Source organism: Geotrypetes seraphini, chromosome 3, assembly GCF_902459505.1.
Source record: "Geotrypetes seraphini chromosome 3, aGeoSer1.1, whole genome shotgun sequence".
In the NCBI taxonomy this organism is placed as follows: Eukaryota; Metazoa; Chordata; class Amphibia; order Gymnophiona; family Dermophiidae; genus Geotrypetes; species Geotrypetes seraphini.
In genome coordinates, this window is record NC_047086.1 from 270783222 (window position 1) to 270804331 (window position 21110).

Consider the following 21110-nt stretch of genomic DNA (forward strand, 5'->3'; position numbering starts at 1 on the left):
GGGGAAATAGAGAAGTCATATTTGACACCAAGTGACACCATGCTTCATTATGACTTCAAATAATATGAGTGGGGGCGGAGGATAGAGGGAAATTTTCATAATGAAGCCAGTATATATACCATCCAACCAACCAAAATGACAAATGTGACAACCCAATAGAAACTAAGGGCTCCTTTTACAAAGCTGTGCTAGGGCCTTAATGCGCAGATTAGCGTGCGCTAAATTGCCGCACGCGCTAGCTGCTACCGCTTCCTTTTGAGCAGGCAGTAGATTTCCGGCTAGCGCGCGCTATAGCGTGTGATAAAACTGCTAGCGCAGCTTTGTAAAAGGAGCCCTAAGTATGTAATTTGTAACCAGGTAGTAGTACTCTTAACCCTAGGCTACTAAACTAGGGTATAAAAGTAGCATGCCTGGTGACTTATGCTTTAGAACGGATTGGGCAAGCTCCTCCGTTAGCCTAACTTGCTGATACTATATCCTATTTGGATACTATTTATTTATAGAAGCTGTATTTTATTTATTACTTTTAAATATATATTATATACAGCAATTGGGTTGTTGATGTGAGGTTATTTAAAATACATTGAATGGGCTAGCAGCAGCCTTCTTCAGTTGCAAGGCAGCAGGAGAGTGTTCACGTGGTAATCATACCCTAATCAATCAGTTAGTGTCTGCTAATGTAGCTCTGCTTAGCGCAGACACACCCACTCTCCACCCCAGACACATCACCTCTGCAGAAAGTAAAAATGAAGGACCTGACATTCAGCCAGCAGCAGTGAATGATTTGCTGTTGATGGAGTTATTCCTGGATATTCAAAACCGGGCCTGTCGGACTTCAGTTTTGAGTTAGAGAGTTGCCCGGGGACAGAAATCCCACCCGTCCCCGCCAAAGTCCCACCCGTCCCCACCCGTCCCCGTGAGGACTCCCACCCGTCCCCGCGAGAAATCCCTCCGTCCCCACACGTCCCTGCGAGGAATCCCTTCCGTCCCCGCCCGTCCCCGGGAGGAATCCCCTCCGTCCCCGCCCGTCCCCGTGAGGAATCCCCTCCGTCCCCGCCCGTCCCTATAAACTTCAGAAATAGATATTTCATTTAATTATGGTAGAAACCCATTTAAAATTATGGTAGAAACCCATTTCATTTAAGCTCTGGTAGAAACCCATTTAAAAATAAGCAAAAAGACTTTATTAATTTGGAAATATTAATTGGAAAGAATACATACTTTGTAAACGGGTTTCTACCAGAACCTCTAATGTTTATAAATTTTTATCAACACAATTATCCTGAAGCAAAAAAAAAAAAAAGAAATAGAATTTTTTTCCTATCTTTGTTACCTGGTTTCTGCTTTCCTCATGTTTACATTCAATTCCTTCCATCCACTATCTCTCTTCTCTCTGCGTCTTCCATTTGCTCTGTTACTGTGCCTCTCCCTTTCTCCCCCCTTCCAAATTGGTCTGGCACCCATCTTTTTCCCTCCGCTCCCCCCATAGTCTGGCACCTCTGTCTTCTTCCCTGCCAGCGTCTTCTCCCCACTCCCTCTTCCCCATTTCCTTTCAGTGTTCTTCTCCCCCCCCATCTTCCCCATGTCCTGTCAGGCAGCATCCTTCTCCCCCCTCTGCCTTCCCCATGTCCTTTCAGCGTCCTTCTCCCCCCTCTGTCTTCCCCATGTCCTTTCAGCGGCCTTCTCCCCCCTCTGTCTTCCCCATGTCCTTTCAGCGGCCTTCTCCACCCCTGTTTTCCCCATATCCTTTCAGCGGCCTTCTCCACTCCTTTGTCTTCCCCATGTGCTTTCAGCATCCTTCCCCCCCCTCCCGTTTTCCCCATGTCCTTTCAGCGTCCTTCTCCACCCCTTTGTCTTCTCCAGTGCTTTCAGCGGCCTTCTCCCCCTTCAGTTTTACCCATTTCCCTTAAGCGTCTTTTCTTCTTCACTCCACCTTTCCTCCCTCCCTGCCCCTTACCTTTGTGGCGCTTCCCCACCCGACTGACAACAGAACAGGCCCGGTCGGACAAATCTCCCTGTCCTGTAGCCGCGAATCTAAATTACCTTCTTACAGCAGCTGGAGTATTGAAGCTGCTGTAAGAGGTAATTTAGATTCGCGGCTACAGGGCAGGGAGGTTTGTCGGCCGGTCCTGTTGTCGGTCGATCGGGGGACCTGACCGGTTGTGCACACTCCCCGGGGCGGACCGCCCCCCTCCTCTTTCGTACGCCATTGCCTTCTTCCTACCTGCCCTGCTGCACACAGCTGAACGGAAGTCTTCCCGATGTCAGCGCTGAAGTCGGAGGAAGGGAGGGCTTTGCTTAAGCCCTCCCTCCGACGTCAGCGCTGACATCGGGAAGACTTCCATTCGGCTGTGTGCTGCAGCAGGGCAGGTAAGGAGAAGACTAGCCTCGCAGCTCGAGTGCACTGCGATCCAACCCCGCAGGAATCCCGCGACCCTCGGAGGCGTCCCCACGGGATCCCCGCGACCCTAGGGTGCGTTCCCACGGGATCCCCGTGACCCAAGGGGGGAACCTGTGGGATCCCCGCGGGTCCCGCGGGATTCCCGTCGTCCCTGTTCCCGTGCACCTCTCTATTTTGAGTATCCTGTTATTTTTGAGCTGTCCAACACAAAGCCACTTAAGTTGAAACTCGGCACTGCCATGGGGTAGCAAATAAAATAGAACAGAGTTTTATGTGGTAAACCTGGTTGCTAATGAGTTGAATATCAGCACCAAGTGCTGACTCCACCCCAACCTAGCCAGCTTTGAGTTAAGCGCTGTGAATTTCAGTGGCATTTAGCTGGTTAAGTGCTGCTGAAAATTAGCAGCATAGCCCTGAGCAAGTGATTTAGTGGTGCAGCTTATGCGCACAAATCTCAAAATTGCAGGATGCCTCAGCATGCCTTACAGTAAGCCCTTTAATGCTGCAGTAAACATGAATTAGTGCAGTTTGTAAAAGGACCCCTTAAATACCATCTCTTCACTTAGCACAACACTGGCTTTACAACAACCTAGATTGTATAAAGTCCACCTAAAGTTAGGCACCTTTAATCTAGGAAAAGCAGGCAGCATATTCTCACATGTGGGTGATGTCATCCACAGAGCCTGGTACGGACAGTACTAAAGTGTACTGTCACTTTAAGCTTTTTATTTTTTTATTTAAATATCTTTATTCGTTTTTACATTATGCAAACAAGTGTACAATAATTCAAGTCATTCTTCACTTGAAACTCTACATTCATTTTATACCATAAACTATCTCCCCTCCCTCCCTTTCCATATATTACCCCTCATAATGTCATAAAACCCACCCATCCCTCCTCCCCCCTACATATATTTAATGGGGATAAATATAATTATTTATTTATTATAATACTCAATTAATGGTCTCCACACCTCTTTAAATTTCTTATAATAACCTCTCTTGATTGCCAATGTTTTTTCCATTTCATACACCTGACAAACCGAACTCCACCAGAAACAATAATTCAATCCTCTATAGTCTTTCCAGTTATGTGTTATATGTTGGATGGCAACTCCTGTTAAAATCATTAACAGTTTGTTATTATTCGATGAAATTTGACTTTTGGCCCTCATAGACATTCCAAACAAAACTGTGTCATATGATAGGGCCACAGGATTCTCTAACATACAATTTATTTGACCCCAGATCAATTTCCAAAAATTATTAATAAAAGGACAATAAAATAATAAATGATCTAGAGTTCCAGCCTCAAGATGACAATGCCAACATCTATTAGACTTAGAGCAATCCAATTTTTGTAAGCGAACAGGGGTCCAGAGTGCTCTATGCAACAGGAAAAACCATGTTTGCCTCATAGACGCAGACATTGTACATCTTATCCTTTAAGCTTTTAAGTTTGCATGCGCAAGTGCATTCCAGCCCAATGTCAGCTTGTGGTTTCTCAGCTCTTTGTTTTCCATGGAGTGAAGAAGTTGAGTTTGGGCTCAGTCTATACGAGTTGCCTTCTTGTCAACTATTTTTGCCTTAAGCTCATTTTAATCGATCTCCTTCGGTACAGGATGTGTCTTCTTTAAGGAGTGATCATCAAGTTTCAAGTTCAAGTTTATATTAAAATTTGATGTGCACGTATTGTCAAATATTTCAAAGCATATTACAAATTTAAAAATGGGGGAAAAATACCATGGTAGATTAGTACAAAATAATATATACATACAAAATTCAATACAGGTACAAAAGTAGAGGGGGATGAACTACAATAATTAAAGGAAAAAGGAGAACATATATGGGTAACACATCGGGTGGGGGTGGGGGTGGGGGTGGGGACAAAAAGTGAAAAGAAATGAAAAAGGAAGGAAGATAAAAATTAAGTCCTGCAAATGAGGACTGAATAGAGATTGGATGTTAAAATATAAAATATTAAATTTTTAAACATAGACTGGTCATCTTGTCTATATCTCAAAGGCATCCTTATACAGAAAACGTTTTAGAGAGCCTTTGCATTTTTCTAATGATGTTTCTCCACGCAAATAACTTGGTAAAGTATACCAAAGCTGAGGGGCTATGACTGAAAAAATAGTAGACCTCCTTGTGCCAATAACTTTTAGGGAGGTCACCCACGCTTCAGCACCCTGCAGCACCAATGATACTGGCTGTTGAGCCAATGGTACTAGTGCAGCCCTTCCAAGACCAACTTAAGGAGTTTTTCCAATGGGAACTGGCCATGCTATTTAAACCACATGTGGCACCATTGCTTTAACCAACTTCCTTAGTACCGGCCCAGCCTTATCATGGTGCATCATGGCCACAGGATACCAAACCTCGCTCTCCTAGTAAACCTACATCTCGAAGAGAATTGAGGTCCCACGGTACCAATCCTTGCTCCTCTAGTAACTCTAAAAGAGCATCAACATCTCACGATATTGGTTCTTATTCACCTTGACATAAGTCAAATTTACACACTCTCGACATCGAACTTCATCATCTTCAACTGACCGGTATCAACATCATCGCAGGAGTTCTTCTCAACGTCCTCACTGTCATCATACTCCCCAGACCAAGAAGCGTCATTCTCCATCTTCTTCTTAATGAGGATCTCTTGGAGTTGGGGATGTCGATTCAGATCTCTCTCTTCATACTGATACCTAGAATAGGAAAAAAGGTTGGAGGAGTGGCGATATGTTATAAAGATCTTTTACAAGTGGATATTGAGAGCTAAGTTAAATATAGCTTTTTTAGAGTTAATGTCTTTTGAGGTGCAGATGAACTCTCATTTGGATTCTTTATGTTGTATTTTGTTTTATTGTCCACCTGGAATATGGAATGAAGTTCAGACTAATATATGTGATTTTATTGCACATAATGTTCTTAACTTTAATCATGTGCTGTTGATAGAAGATACTAATTTGAACTTGGAGGAAAGGAATAATTTAAATGTTAAAGATTTTTTTAGCTTTTTTAGATTCTTTGGGATTACAATATTATGTTGAAGGATCTACGCATGAAAAGGGTCATCATTTGGATCTGTTTTCTTTTTCTAAACATCTTTCAAAAACTATCATTTTTCAAGGAAATGAATGGAATAAGGTTATTTGGACTGATCATTATATGCTAAATTTTACTATCAGTTGGATCAGGAAAGGTGGGTAAGGGGTAAAATACATCCCACTTTATTTTGGTAAAAAGTGGTGGATAAAGTGGAAAATTTTGATACTACTTTAATTAGAACATGGAATTTGCTGTGTGAAACTATACTAGATGAAATAGCCCCTCTAGGGAAGAAATCTGGACACAAAAGACAATCCTCAGCTTAGTTTTCTGAGAAATTATTAAAATTAAAAATAGTGTAGGCCATTGGAAAGACGTTTGAAGAAATCAATTAACATGGAAGATAGATTTAATTGGAGATCTATGATTAAGAAATATACAGCTAATTTATTTAAATCAAAGAAAGAATATTACTCTAAATTAATAGGAAAAGAACACTTGGATAATAAGAAATTGTTTTGTACTATAAATTACCTCACGCAAGCTAAAGAATTAACTTTAAGCTCTTCCCAAATTATTCCTTCATCCAACGCAGTGGCCATTTATTTTAGATTGAAGGTAGAAAATGTAAGGACTAATATATTGTCTAGATATTCTGGTGGACAGAATTTGGAACTATTTTGAACCTGTAACATATTAGGTGTTCAAAAATTATTTAAGAAATACGTCAAATCACACTGTATGGTAGACATGATATTCTCCTCAAATATTTCAAATTTGTCCCCCTAGTTTTTTAATGGCCCCTACATGAGGAAATACAAATACAAAAATTTGATGTTTCATTTGGCAATATTATTTTAACCCCTATACTGAAAAATTCAAATGGGAAAGTATAGGATATTACAAATTATAACTTGCTCCACCCCATCCAATCTGGTTTTAGAGCGGGTTATAGTACGGAAACATTGCTTTGCTCTTTAGTAGCTAGAGGCAGATCTATTTAGAGTTTAGGTCAAACTGTAATGCTTATTCAATTTGATCTCTCAAGTGCATTTGATCTTCTTGATCACAAACTATTATTACAGATCTGAAGGGATTGGGGATTGGAAGGTACAGTATTAAATTGGATTATCCTATAGATCATACAGGCATAAAATGAATGGTTGTTTATTGACTAGCTGGTCAATGGATTGTGGGCTCTCCCCTATCCCCAATATTGTTTAATATTATGATGCACTCATTAGGTTTAGAACATGAAAGATATAATGTTTCCAGTTATATTTATGCTGATGATATATCATCATTCTTTTACTTTTCAATAGTAAGGATTTTGATTGGAGGATGTTGAAATGTTTGCTCACTACAGTTGAACAATGGATTATTGATCATAAATTCAAGATAAATATAGAAAAAAAACAAATTCCTTTGGTTGGGTCTAACAGGTTTGGCTAGATCAGATCTTTTGTCCTCTTTCTGTCAGAATGGTTATAAGTTCAAAATGCAAACTAGAGTATCGGGAGTTCAACTAGATAATATGTTAACTATGGAATATCAGGTTAATTTAGTAAGTAAAAAAAAATTGGGGGCTTTTAAGGAAATTAAGATTAATCAGAAAATGTTTTGATATGTCAGTATTTTCACTAGGGATACAGTCATTAATTCTTTCTGGATTATTCTAGCAACTGGATTATTCTAACATAGTTTATCTGGGGTTTACTACTGTTCAAAATATTGCAGATAATGTTATATTCTTGATTTCCAAATATGAAAGGATTACACTTTACTTTGTTCAATTACATTGGTTACCAATTTCTGCTAGGATAACTTATAAGCTCTAGGGCTCATAAACAGAAAGACGTCTAAAAACCTGCCCAAATCGGCACTTGGATGATCAAAAAGACAAGTCGTCCAAGTGCTGATAATCAAAATGGGTTTTTAGACGTATCCAGAGACTTTTTAGACCTCTGAATCCCGCTGTGCGCCCAGAGCTGAAAGGGGTGTTTTGAAGGAGTGGTTAGGGTGGGATGTGGGCAGGATGTGGGTCGAACTAGACTTAGTCGCACTGCAAGGATAATCGAAAGCTTGACGAGGCTGCCTTGGCGGAACTTAGACATGTTTTTAGATCACATAAGTCACAACGTATAAGTGCTCAGAAGGTATCCAAAGTGACCAGATAACCACTGCAGACACAAAGTACAGACCCACACACTCCACCAGTGATCACTGACCCCCCAGCCATAAAAATCAGAATAAAAATGTACATACCTGCCTCTAGAACATCAGCACCTGGCACCTGGCATAGGAAAGCCTAGTAGAGCGGCACAGAGGTGACTTAAGTAGTCTTGAGGGGGAGCGGCTAGTGAACTACAGAGAGGAGGACCCAGGCCCATAAGCCACTCTAACCACTGCATTCATGGTGGAAAATATGAGTCCACCCAATAAAAACCAAACCCTATTCTACAGGCATATAAGTGGCACCTGCTGTTATAACGGCTATTGGGGTTGTAGACAGGTGGGTATAGTGAGTTTTGGGGGTGTTCTGAGGAACTCACCATGACCTTGCAAGGGAGTTGGTGTGAGATGTTTATGTGGCACCCTTTTTGTGAAGTTCACAGCAATAAGGTGCCCCACTACTCTGTTGCCATGTCTGGGTAGCCAGTCTATCACTTTGCTGGCCCCTCCCATGTCTAAAAGTCTTATTCCAGGCACTTGTGACGTGGACAATTTTTTGAATGAGACTGTAATATAGAGACAGATGTACTAACGGGCTGGATGATCAAATGGCTGGATGTAGAAGACTCCTCCCTAAGGAAGTCCCTGATTGGCTGAGATGCCACGGCCCCTCCAAAGGGAGGAGCCTGAGGTGCCTCAGCCAATCAGTGCCTTAGGCCTCTCCCTGTATATCAGATGATGCGCCGGGGCGGGGCCTAAGGCCGCTATTGGGGACTTTCCTCCTCCTCCCGAAAAAGGTTCTAAAGGTACTGGGTTGGTAGGTCGGGCCCGACCGCCTGGGCCGACCAGGGGTGGGCTGGGGGGAGGCCTAGGAGCAGGAGGGACCGAGCACCCCTCTTGCTCCCAACTTTGGTGTCGGGGGTGGGCCATGCCGGGTCAGGCCCGGCCAGGAAGGGTTAGTTGGCCTAAAGAGCAGGAGGGACCGGGCACCCCTCCTGCTCCCAACATTTTTAAAGGTATGGGGAGAGAGGGGGTGGCTCTGGCCGGCCCGGTCGGATGCAGTGGCCCAGTCGCGCGGGATGGCTCTCCTGCTTCCCCTTTCCAGGCAATTTTGCCACCAACACTCTCCTGCTCTCTGCCGCCTTCTGTGCAGTACGAGCCCGCTGGTTTAAAGCGGGGCTGCACTGCGGCGTGCAGCCCCGCTTTAAACCCATGGACTCGCACTGCACAGAAGGCGGAAGAGAGCAGGAGAGTGTGGGCGGCAAGATTGCCTGGAAGGGGGGAGCAGGCAGGAGACACAGGGCAGAGCAGGGCTTCTATGGAGCTGGAGAGTCGAAAAGACGTTTTCGACTGGTATCTAGCAGTCGCTTCTTGGGTTGAGCGGCCAGCCCAGTCGGATCCAAAATTTTGGGCAGTGAATTGGATCCAATTTGCATGCATTTCACCTCATTTGCATGCACAGATTCGAAGCAGATCGCAGGGGAGGTGAGTGAATCAGACCAGATGGAAATTTGATAGTTAAGTGGTCGCAAACTGATCTGTACATGAATGGTTTGCTTTGTGAATCTAGCCCTATGTGTTTTCAGACATAAGAACATAAGAATTGCCGCTGCTGGGTCAGACCACTGGTCCATCGTGCCCAGCAGTCTGCTCACGCGGCAGTCCCCAGGTCAAAGACCAGTGCTCTAAAATGAGTCCAGCCTCACCTGTGTACGTCCTAGTTTAGCAGGAACTTGTCCAGCTTAGTCTTGAAACCCTGGAGGGTGTTTTTCCCTACAATAGACCCCAGAAGAGCATTCCAGCTCTCCACCACTCTCTGTGTGAAGAACTTCCTTATCTTTGTACGGAATCTATCCCCTTTCAATTTTAGAGAGTGCCCTCTCGTTCTCCCTACCTTGGAGAGTGTGAACAGCTGTCTTTATCTACTAAGTCTATTCCTTTCAGTATTTTGAATGTTTCAATCATGTCTCCTCTTTTCAAGGGAGAAGAGGCCCAGTTTCTCTAATTTCTCACTGTACGGCAACTCTTCCAGCCCCTTAACCATTTTAGTCGCTCTTCTCTGGACCTTTTCGAATAGTACCGTGTCTTTCTTCATGTAGGCAACTAGTGCTGGACACACTACTCCAGGTGAGGACGCAACATGGACCAGTACAATGGCATGATAACCTTCTCCGATCTGTTCGTGATCTCCTTTTTTATCATTCCTAGCATTCTGTTTGCCCTTTTTGCAGCCGCAGCGCATTGTGCAAATGGCTTCATTGACTTGTTGATCAGAATTCCCCAGAATCTTTCCTGAAAGATCTCTCCAAGTACCACCCCGGACATCCTGTATTCGTGCATGAGATTTTTGTTACCAACATGCATCACTTTGCACTTATCTACGTTGAACCTCACTTGCCATGTCGCTGCCCATTTCTTGAGTTTGATTATGTCACTTTGTAGATCTTTGCAATCCCCTTGTGTCTTCACTACTCTGAATAACTTTGTATCATCTGCAAACTTAATCACTTCACTCGTCGTACCAATGTCCAGATCGTTTATAAAGATGTTGAAGAGCACGGGTCCAAGCACTGAGCCCTGCGGCACCCCACTGGTGACACTCTTCCAGTCTGAGTATTGTCCATTTACCCCCACTCTCTGTTTCCTATGCTGGTGAGAGGTCTATATTAATATGCTCCAGATATGAACCTATAGGAAAGCATGAAAGTGTAACAAAGTGTAGAAGTTCTGAACAAGAGAATGCCTGTGGGAATTCCGGGAGATGCTGTGCACGTGAGGATTCCCAGGGGATGGTGTGCACGTGAGGATTCTCAAGGTAATGTGCACCTAAGGATTCTTTTTTTTAAATAAATCTTTATTCATTTTCAAACTTACAATAAGTGTGTCAATATGTTAAAACAAATTAGCCATAAATATATCACTTAATAATCATCAATAGTACAAATGATATGCTATTCCCATGGAAAGAAAATTTCACTCTCATAGCTCCTATACAATAAAAAATGTCCCTCTACAACCGGTTAACAGTATAAAAATTTTAGGGGTGACTTTTGATAACAAACTTAACTTTCACGATCATATCAGTACTATCGTTAAAACAACCTTCTATAGACTACGTAAGATTCGAGCAATTTCAAAATTTCTATGTCCAAAGTCATTAAATATTCTCATTCACTCCTTGGTGATTTCCAAACTAGATTATTGCAACGCACTCTTTAAAGGAATATCATTGAATGAAATTAAACGCCTTCAAATCATTCAAAACGTTTCTATTAAGCTTATAACCAAATCCAGAAAATTTGATCATGTTACACCTCTTTTGAAAGACGCACATTGGCTTCCAATCACTCATCGAATAACATATAAACTTTGCTTGCTCACTTTCAAAACTCTTCTCAATAAAACACCGGCATTTATATATAAACTACTAATCCCTTACTATCCGTGCAGAACCTTAAGATCCAACGAACAAAATTTACTGACTATTCCTTTACTCAAGATTATTATCACAAGACGGCAATTTATTTTTTCTGTAACCGCTCCACAGATTTGGAACGCTCTTCCAATTTACCTACAAAATGAGCATGATCTGGAAAAATTTAAAAGTAATCTAAAAGCATTTCTTTTTAAAGATGCCTTTGATATTTAATCTATTAATTTAGTGACTATTGTTTTTTGGGTTTTTTTTTTATATTTCATTATTCATTTTCTTCATGTGTTTTCCCTTTTTTGTTCTGCTTTTCTATCATGAATTGTATTTCACTTCCCTTCATTGCCTTTTGTTATGCGTATATTGGACTATTTTTAATTTAATGTTATTATTTAAAGTCTGTAATGTTTGTTTCCCTCTGAATGTATTTTAAATTGTACATCGCTTAGAATTACGATTAAGCGATTAATCAAATGAACTATTAAACTTGAAACTTGAACTATTATCTCCCACCCTTCCCACCCCTTCCTATTATATAATCAAACTAGTGTTTTAGCCCGTTACATTCGTTATAGTAACGGGTGCTAGAATAGCCCTACCTATACCCTGATCCTGACTCTGATCCCACCCATGCCCCAGCTCTATCATGCCCGTACCCTCCCTCCCACTGATCCCAGTCCCACCACCTCACCTTTCACCATTTCCTTTGTACCCTTTTGGCCCTCATAGATCCTCCATTGCATTTATCACCTGACAGGGTCTTTACTTACCCGAGGCGGCAACAGCAGTCCTGACGTACCAACCTTTCCTCCCTTAGTGCCCCAAAGCAGCAGTGGTCCTACCATTTCCATCTCTCCTTTTCCCCCTTTCACACCCTCTACCATCTCTCTCTGGCCCTGTTTCACCCCTTTTGCCATCTTTCCCTTTCCTGTCCCCCTCTATCCCCTACCATCTCTCCTGGTCCTCCTAGTAGCCCCTCTGTCCTTCTCATCCATCTGTCTCTCTCTCCTTTCCTCACTTGAGTCCAACATCTCTCCCTTCTCCCTCCTGCCTCTGTGGAGCTCTCGCAGCTCCTCCTCGTCCTCCTCCAGCCAAGCTTCAGCCATCTACACTAGCTCCGGCTCGGGGGAGAGAGAGAGAGATTTGCGTGCATGCACACTCCTACCTGCGGTGCCCTACAGCGTACGGAAAATGGAACAAGCAGGTGGGAGTGCGCATGCGCGCTTAGAGCTTTTTAATATTAGATAATATCCATTCCTGATGCTGTGTATTGAAGAAAAAAAACACTCAGTGAAAGATAAGCATGTGTCTGCTTGAGCAGAAAGTTTACATGAAGCATAAACATGAACAGACACTGTGAGTCAGTCATTGTGTAACCACAGGACATTCCTTTGACTGGAGACGTTTCTGCATTTTTGTGATTTGGTCAGATGCGAATGAAGACTCTGTAGTTAGTACCAATTATTCACTCCTTTGATGCCACTCACAATGTCAACCATGGAAGTAGCAGTGACTTCCAAGAGCCCTGGGCTCCGTTTTGTCATTTTTGAATGCTTGAGTGTGACACTGTCATATTTATTTATTGGGGCTACAGCCATCTACACTGGCTCTGGGTTCGCCCGCCGCAGCCTGCCTCCGCCGACAGCTTCCGCGGCCTACAGCCGCCAACAGCCTCTGTGGCCAGCAGCCGCCGGCAGCCGCTGCGGCCTACAGCCACCGACAGTCGCCGTGGCTAGCAGCCGCCGACGGCCGCCATCGTCGCTCTCCACCAGCGATCCCGCCATCTTGTTGAAGAGTGTCGAGCGGTGACGGAGGCGACGGGTAATGGAGAACAGGTTCAGGGCTGCCAGGGGGAGGGAAGAGGGGAGGAGTGAGCCCGGCTGAGACTGGCAGGAAGAGGAAGGCGGGGCAGGTGAGGCTATCAGGCAAGGGAGAGAGGGGATGCCAGGTGTGAGGCTGGGCAGTCAATGGAGATGGGGGGGGGGGTCATGGTTGAGACTGGCAGGCAATGGGAGGAGAAAACAGCCGCCGCGGCTGACATTCGCTTCGGGGGAAAGAGAGACAGAGATTCACGCGCATGCGCACTCCTACCTGCAGTGCCCCACAGCGCACGGAAAACGGAACACGCAGATGGGAGTGCGCATGTGCGAGTAGGCTTTTATTATATTAGATACCTTGTACAATATATAATGATAAAATTACCTCCTCCCCCCTCATAATTGAACCTGTAAAATTTAAGGGAAAAAATGTCATCTAATCAGTACAATACTTTGTTAATGGCTCCCGCACATCTTGAAATTTCCTAAAACACCCTCGCTGTATTGCAATAAATCTTTCAATTTTATAAATATGACATAAGGAATTCCACCAGAAATTATAATTTAATCTACTCTAGTAAGGATTCTTAAGTTTTGTTTTGAAAAGTAGCAGCAGTTGAGAGCTGTATTAGTACTGTATTCAGAGCTGTGTGTGGTAGAAGATACTCTAGGCATCCAGTGGTTTTGTTCCAGAACTAGCCAACGCAACAGAGGTTAACTTTATTTTTACTGTGTGCACACAGAGGGTTAATTTTTTTTTTTTTTTCAATCCTTACTTGAGACATAGTTATTGTTTATTTGAATAATTTACTTGAATAGTTTTTATGTTTAATTTTGTTTTGTACAATAAATTGTTAGTTTATATATGTTATTAAAAGTATTGATCTCTTTCCTTACTGGTATTTTTGCTGGAGACTACACGTACCCTGAAGTTTCCTAAAACCTCTGTAGCAATAAGGTGGAAGTGAGCCTTGTCTTAGGGGGATTTTAACACCATTGTGACACATTTTCTATTTCTGTGCGTTAAGACAGGGCTGCGCTGAAACTAAGAAGTGCTACAAAAGCAATGCATAACACAACTATAAAATGAAGTCAACCGCTCCTTTCAGATGTGCCAAACTCAGCTGAGTGACATCATCAATGGATGGAATCTCTCATACCATAAGGATTAGAGGAATCCTCCCATTCATTGATTTGACCTTTTTTTCATTTTGCTTTTCTGAAATATACATTTCCCATAATCATTGCAAGAAAAAAAATATATTTATACTACAATTTTATACATCACAAACTGATCTCAATTAGAGCCCACATCAAGGGAGAAGAAGGAAAATTTTCAAATAAGAAATTACACAGAAAAATGGTAATCAACCAAGATCTCAAAAGAGAACTCATAACGGGAAATTCTATAACCATCACCTAAACACAGACGTCCGTAAGCACTCTGCCAATGCCTAAGTAATTGAAAAATACAGTCAAAAATGGCAGTGTTGAAGCGCCTACTGACACCTAAATAAAAGGCGGCTGAAATGGCTGCTTGAATCACGGGTAGGTAGCTGCTTTAGGCCGCGGAACGCCAAAAGTAGGCATGGTTATTGCAATGACTACCCAGCCGCGATTCATGCCAAGATAGGCAGCTGAAATGTAGGCCTTGAAAACCCTGGCCTACATTTCAGGTGCCTTTCTTTGCCACTAGACCGCAGCAGCTGATTGTGGCAGGGGAATTTCCCCCTCTCTCATCAGCTAAGCAGCAGGGACTCCCCAAAGCTGTGATTCTATAACCATCGCTCAAGTCAGATTTCCTGTCAATCATTCAAGGGTGCAAGTTACTGAATCGCAGCTTTGGGGAGTCCCTGTCACTCAAGTGATGGGGGGGGGGATGCAGCAGGAACCCTGAATCCCACCGCAAGTTGACTGGCAGGAGAGATGCCCACATCCTCCCGCCACCACCTGAACCCCCCCCACATTGTCCGAAGTAGGAAGGATGCCCACTCTCTCCTGCTGGAACCCCAAAACAACCCAAGGCAGGAGGGATGACCAATCCCTCCCACCGCCACCTGAAACTCCCCCACACTGTCTACGGCAGGAGGGATGCTCAATCCCTCCTGCCAGCATCCCTCCAAACATATGACTGCTCACCCAGACCCCCCCCCCCCCGCCATACCTTTATCTGCAAGTCTGGACAGAGATATGCCTACTCCCTCCAGCTGGAGGCCCACCTCTTCAGGATGGTGGGTCTTCCCCTTCATGGTGCATCCTGGGATGCACCATAGAGGTGCCTAAGGACCTGATTGACCCAGGTGCCTAAAGCCCCTTCCATAGAAGGGGCTTTAGGTGCCTGGGCCAACTGGAGTCTTAGGTCTCCTTCCCAGTGCATTGGCCCAGGGTTAGCCCATTGCGATGCACTGTACATGAGGTTGTCTGGCTCATCAGATGCTACAAAATTCTGCTACATGCCTGCTGACTGAGACTTGTAGGTTGCCAAGAATTTTGCCTTACTCTGCATTTGTTAGCAGTTGTGCCAAAGGGTTAAGACTGGCTATCTCAATTTTTCAGACATTATACAGCAGGGTCCTGGCTATTTAAGGGAGGTATTGAATTGCTATGTTCCTATCAGGCCTTTGCATTCATGTACCGTGTTTCTCCGAAAATAAGACACTGTCATATTAATTTTGGGCCCAAAAAAGGCACTAGGTCTTATTTTCAGGGAGGTCTTATTTTTTTTCATGTACAATGATCATCTCTCCCTTCCTCTCTTCCACCCCAATTCTTCCTATTTCCTTTCTCTCCCCCACATGTGCAGCATCTTTCCTCCCCTCTCAACCATCCTCTTGTGCAGTATCTTTCTATCCCTCCCTCCCTTCCCCCTGTACAGCAGAACCCTTGAAGCTTCTATCCCTCCCTCCTTCCCATCCCTTGTGCAGCATCTTTTTATCCCTCCCATCTCCCCCCCCTGCTGCCAGATGAGATGTAGAGGAGGAGTGTTGCAGGATGAGGGTTGGGGAGCTGGGAGAAAAGGGAGCAGCACTTTGAAGAGTGTGGGAGACAGGAGGGCAGGAAGACAGCATTGCCAGATGAGGGGTGGTGGGATCAAGGGGGAGGGGTTGGGAGCAGAATTGCCAGATGAGGGGTGGAGGTGCTGGGAGGAAAGGGATCAGGCAGGCGGGGTGGGAGCAATGTTGCGAGATGAGGGGTGGGGGAGATGAGAAGAAGGGGAGCAGCACTTTGAGGAGTGTGGGAGCCGAGGGGGAGCAGCGCTAATGGATGAAGAGTGGGAGAGGGAGGGAGTGCTGCTATGGAGGGGAGAGCGATGGGAGATAAGGGAGCCAGCCAGCGCTGCCTGGCCCAGCTCTCTCACCTGCGGCGCCAACGAGATGTTGTTGAGCAGGTGGCTCAGCTCCTAGAACTGGGTCTGACAGCCCCGGCAGAGATGGAGCGGCTGAGTGAAGCGTACCAGACACTGGCTCAGCCCTGTGCTGCCATTCACCACCTCTTCAAGCCACTGCTGAATGGTGGGGTCCAGGTTTGGCAGCTCCGACGCCTCCAGAGTTTGGTCCAGTCGTTGTTCGCGCACAGCACCAGAAGCAAGGAAGCAGTACAACCAGCAGAAGCACCGCCATGGGGGGGAAGAAGAAGCGCTACTGCTGCCACTGGTGACTAGGGCTTATTTTCAGGGGTAGGGCTTATATTAAGACCTACCCGAAAATCATGCTAGGGCTTATCTTCGGAGTAGGTCTTATTTTGGGGAAAACATGATAGGAGGAACTTATTGATGGTTTCAGGATTAAAGATTACAAGATCTGTCACAAGAAAGTCACCTATGATTTTGGTGGCCAGACCTTTTTTCTGAAATTCCTTGCCTTAAGGGTTACAGATGGAATTTAACCATGCCCATTCTCAAAAGCAACTCTATTTTGCAGAATTTTGTGGGGATTCAGATTCATGAGACTTGCGTATTGTGGAAGAAGGCAGATTCAGTTTGGTAGGCAGAATTGTGTTTATTGTATTATGTTGAAATGTCTAGTGATTTTGAATGTGCTATTGCAATTTGCCTCAACAATGTATTGCTAGCCATAATATAAGCATTCGAAGAAATATATATAGTAGACAGATAAATATAAGGTTAATTACAGCTTTTTACATGCTAAATTTTTAAAAATAAATGAGGTATAAACTTGCAGCTATGTACCAAAAATATTATACAGGAAATTGAGTGAAAAATTATAATCACTACAACCAGCACTCGATAACTAGAGGCACAAGAATATTGATATTAATACTGATTTTCCAAAGAAAAAACAAGACTTCATAAAAGAATGTTTAAACCCTCCTCAAAACAACAGGAAAGCTTTCATCATTGGTCATAAATAAACCTCCACACATAGGGCCTCTTCTACTAAACTGAACTAGCAGTTTCTAGCACGGGGAGCCTCGCTGAATGGCTCGCACTGCTCCCAACGCTCATAGAGTTCCTATGAGCGTCGGGAGCAGTGCGGGGCATTCAGCGCGGCTCTCTGCACTAGAAACTGCTAGCGCAGTTTAATAGAAGAGGGGGATAATCTCTAATTATTTTGTTGTCAGATATTTGACCCCCCCCCCTCTTTTATCATGCTGCACCAGAGGTTTTTAGCACGGGCTCCAATGCTCGTAAGAATTCAATGAGCATAGGAGAATTCACTGTGCCAGCTCGCACAAAAAAACTGTAGCATAGCTTGAGGCTCTTATTTGTTGCTTAATTATCCAGTTTTTAATATATATGAGTGTCCTAATTTCAGTGGCATACCTAGGGTATGTGGCACTCGGGGCCCATCATTTTTTGACACCCCCCCACCCATGTAAAAAAATATTTTTTATAATAACCATGAAAAATAAATGGTCATAATAGAAACAGGCACTGAAAATTTTCTTTTATTGAACCTCATATATGTAACCATTAATCCAAACATAACATAAATTATGTCTGAATTGTCATGACATCAGAAGTACATATGGAGTAGTTGCAGGTGATGCTTGGGACAGTTCTGATTGTGTTAGTTCGGTTTTATGTGTTTTTGAATAGAAGGGTTTTTATTTCTTTTTTGAAGGTTTTGTAGTCTATGGTCGAGGTCAATAGGTTGTAGAGTTGGGGGTCGAGTGTTAGGAGGTTGTCGAACAGTTATTTTTCTTTTGACGATTTTGGTTGGAGGGTGTGTGAATGGTGCGTGAGTTCTCCTATGTCTGGTTGAAGTGGATTTAATTATTTAGCTGAAGAAATTAGTAAACCCCCCCCCCATTCCACACACATTAATTCTCTTCCATTTTTGTTCCCATTCTAAAAAACACTGATAAGTTCCCAGAAAAAAAATACATTAAAATAAGAAGTGAAAACAAAGGCCCCTACAGATGAGAACATAACATAAGAATAGCCTAACTGGGTCAGACCAATGGCCCATTCTCATAGTAACCAATCCAGGTCATTAGTACCTGGCCAAAACCCAAAGAGTAGCAACATTCCATGCCACCGATCCAGGGCAAGCAGACACTTCCCCCATGTCTTAATAACAGACTATGGACTTTTCCTCCAGGAATTTGTCCAAACCTTTCTTAAAATCAACAATGCTATCTGCTTTTACCATAACTTCTGGCCACTTCATTTTTAAGCTTAGTTCTTTCCTTCCAAACAGAGACCTTGCTAGATCAATGCTAGGGGTCAGTAATCTGGAAAGAGACTTGGGAGTGATGGTAGACACGACATTGAAGGCGTCGGCACAATGCGCCACAGCCTCGAGGAAAGCAAACCAAATGTTAGGTATCATTAAGAAGGGTATCTCGACCAGAACGAAGGAAGTCATCATGCCACTGTACCGGGCTATGGTGCGCCCGCATCTGGAATACTGTGTACAGTACTGGTCACCGTACCTCAAAAAGGACATGGCAATGCTTGAGGGCGTCCAGAGAAGAGCAACTAAACTGATTAAGGGTATGGAGAACCTTACATACACTGACAGACTGAAGAAGCTGGGGCTGTTCTCCCTGGAAAAACGGAGACTCAGAGGAGATATGATAGAGACCTTCAAGATCCTGAGGGGCATCGAAAAGGTTGACAAAGACAGATTTTTCAATTTGAAAGAAACCACAAGAACAAGGGGTCACTCGATGAAATTGAAGGGGGACAGGTTTAAAACAAACGCAAGGAAGTACTTTTTCACACAGAGGGTGGTGGACACATGGAACACCCTTCCGGAGGCCGTGATAAGAAATAGCACAGTACAGGGTTTCAAGGATGACCTGGATAGGTTCCTGGAAGACAAAGGGATTGAGGGGTACAGATAAGAGCAGTAGAAGGTTTAGAGATAAGTGTAGAGGTAGGTAATAAAATTAGTCAGGGACCGCTGACCAGGCAATATGCCTGATGGGCCGCCGCGTGAGCGGACCGCTGGGCTGGATGGACCTCTGGTCTGCCCCGGCGGAGGCGACTACTTATGTACTTATGTCAAATACAGAAAGCACAAGGTAACTTCACAAGGACTTAGCTTAGGAAATGTGAATCTCCTCATACACCCACCATATAGTGCAAAAATGTGCAAAGGTCTGGTTTTTCTATCGATCACTACATAGCCCAATGCCACACAAGCAGCGCTGTTACAAACATATTCTGAAGGTCAATGCTAAGGTTAACAAAGTTTACTTCCTTGGACCACAAGGAGATACTGACAAACCACTAGAAGAGATCCCAAAACAACTACCCAGGCACAACACCCAAAGACCCACTCAGTGTGTGAACCAGTTGAGTGGAGTGGACTAACTGGGGAGTGGAAATGGGCCCAGAGTTTGCTCAGCAGAATTTCCCAGACCACCTCTTCCTCTCAACACATTGACACGCTGCCGCCACCACCACCATTAGGAACACCTCAACGGGTAGGCCAGCAATGCTTATAAACTTTATAAAGCACATTATTATATTTTCTTATAAAGCACATATTTTAATTGAACTCTCTGACATCCTCAGCCTTGCCATTCACAAAAATAGAAGGAAAAAAAGTTCCCGTTTCCTGCTGTCTCATGTCCCCAGCCTATACAATATTTTTCTTCTGCAGACCCTTCAAAAGTCTGACCAAATCCTCGTTTCACTTGCATTATAAAGTACTGAGGATGCCATCTCTCTTCAATCCCAGATCCTAAAGACTAAGACAGTAGTGCAAACTAGTGGCGCCCAATTCAAGAAAAAAAATTTTTTTGATTCAATTCAGCCTATTGAATTGGTTTTTCTATTCAACTTTCCTGCCCAATTGGGTGTTTGTTTTTTTAAAAACATCCTGGTGGGTTTATTTTATAGCTTTTTCACCCCCCTTTGGCTTCTCCTAACCACACTGGCGCTGTGGTGTAAATAAAATAAAGAAACAAAAAGGACTTTTCCTCTCTGTTAAATCCTAGCTCACATTTGCAGTCTAACACCAGCTCTGGCAGGATACACATTTCAAATCTGACATATTGTAATCACAAAACAGAAAATAAAATTAGTGTTTCTACCTTTTGTTGTTTGGTTATTTTTCAAATCTTGTTGGTCCAAGGCTCTGGTTGTCTTCTGATAACTTGCTTGCCAGGGTCTCCTTCTTCCTTCTTTCTGCATGCTAACCATCCATCTGCCATCTCTGTCCTCCCCGTTTCCCTTCCCTCCCCAGGAGGTCTGGCATCTATCCTTTTTTCGTCTCCCTCCACAGATCTATCTTTTCTTAACTACCCTTTCATCCAGGATCTCTCCCTCCTTCCCCACCACCCCAGGGTCCACCATCTCTCCCTTTCTTTTCCCAACTACCCTCCTATCCAGTATCTCTATCCCCCCCTCCACACCATCCCTTGTGTCCAACTTCTCTCCCTTTCTGTTCCTTCCCTCTCTAAAAACTATGGTCCATCATCTCTCCCTCTTCTCTATTTTCAGACCCATTATTTCTTCCCACCCAAAGTCCGGCATATGCGCGTCTCTTTGAACCCCCTTCATTCCCTCCGTGTATTTCTACACCAGGGCCCCCCTACCTGAAGGCCTGTCCCCCCTTAAAGGTCTGCATCCCACCCCTGAAGGCCTGCACTCCCCCCTCTAAGGCCTGCACTCCCCCCCCGAAGGCCTGCACCCCCCCCTGAAGGCCTGCACCCCCCCTCCGAAGGCCTGCACCCCCCTTGAAGGCCTGCCTGCCTGTCCACCCCCCTGAAGGCCTGCCTGCCTGATCCCCTTGAAGGCCTATCCCCCCCTTGAAGGCCTATCCCC

General features: G+C 44.1%; 1 protein-coding gene across 7 annotated transcripts in view; it reads right to left on the bottom strand.

Moving 5' to 3' along the window:
• CDC42EP3 (CDC42 effector protein 3) overlaps nt 1–21110 on the bottom strand; it is a 172864-nt gene that overhangs the window by 5705 nt on the left and 146049 nt on the right. For 4 of the 7 annotated variants that reach the window (XM_033937769.1, XM_033937768.1, XM_033937771.1 and 1 more), the window contains one exon: nt 4900–5106. The exons of 2 other annotated variants lie outside the window; for them this stretch is intronic. The gene's annotated coding sequence lies outside the window, so the exon portion shown is untranslated. The remainder of the gene's footprint in view (nt 1–4899; nt 5107–21110) is intronic. One more of the 7 variants, XM_033937772.1, reaches the window with a different exon arrangement.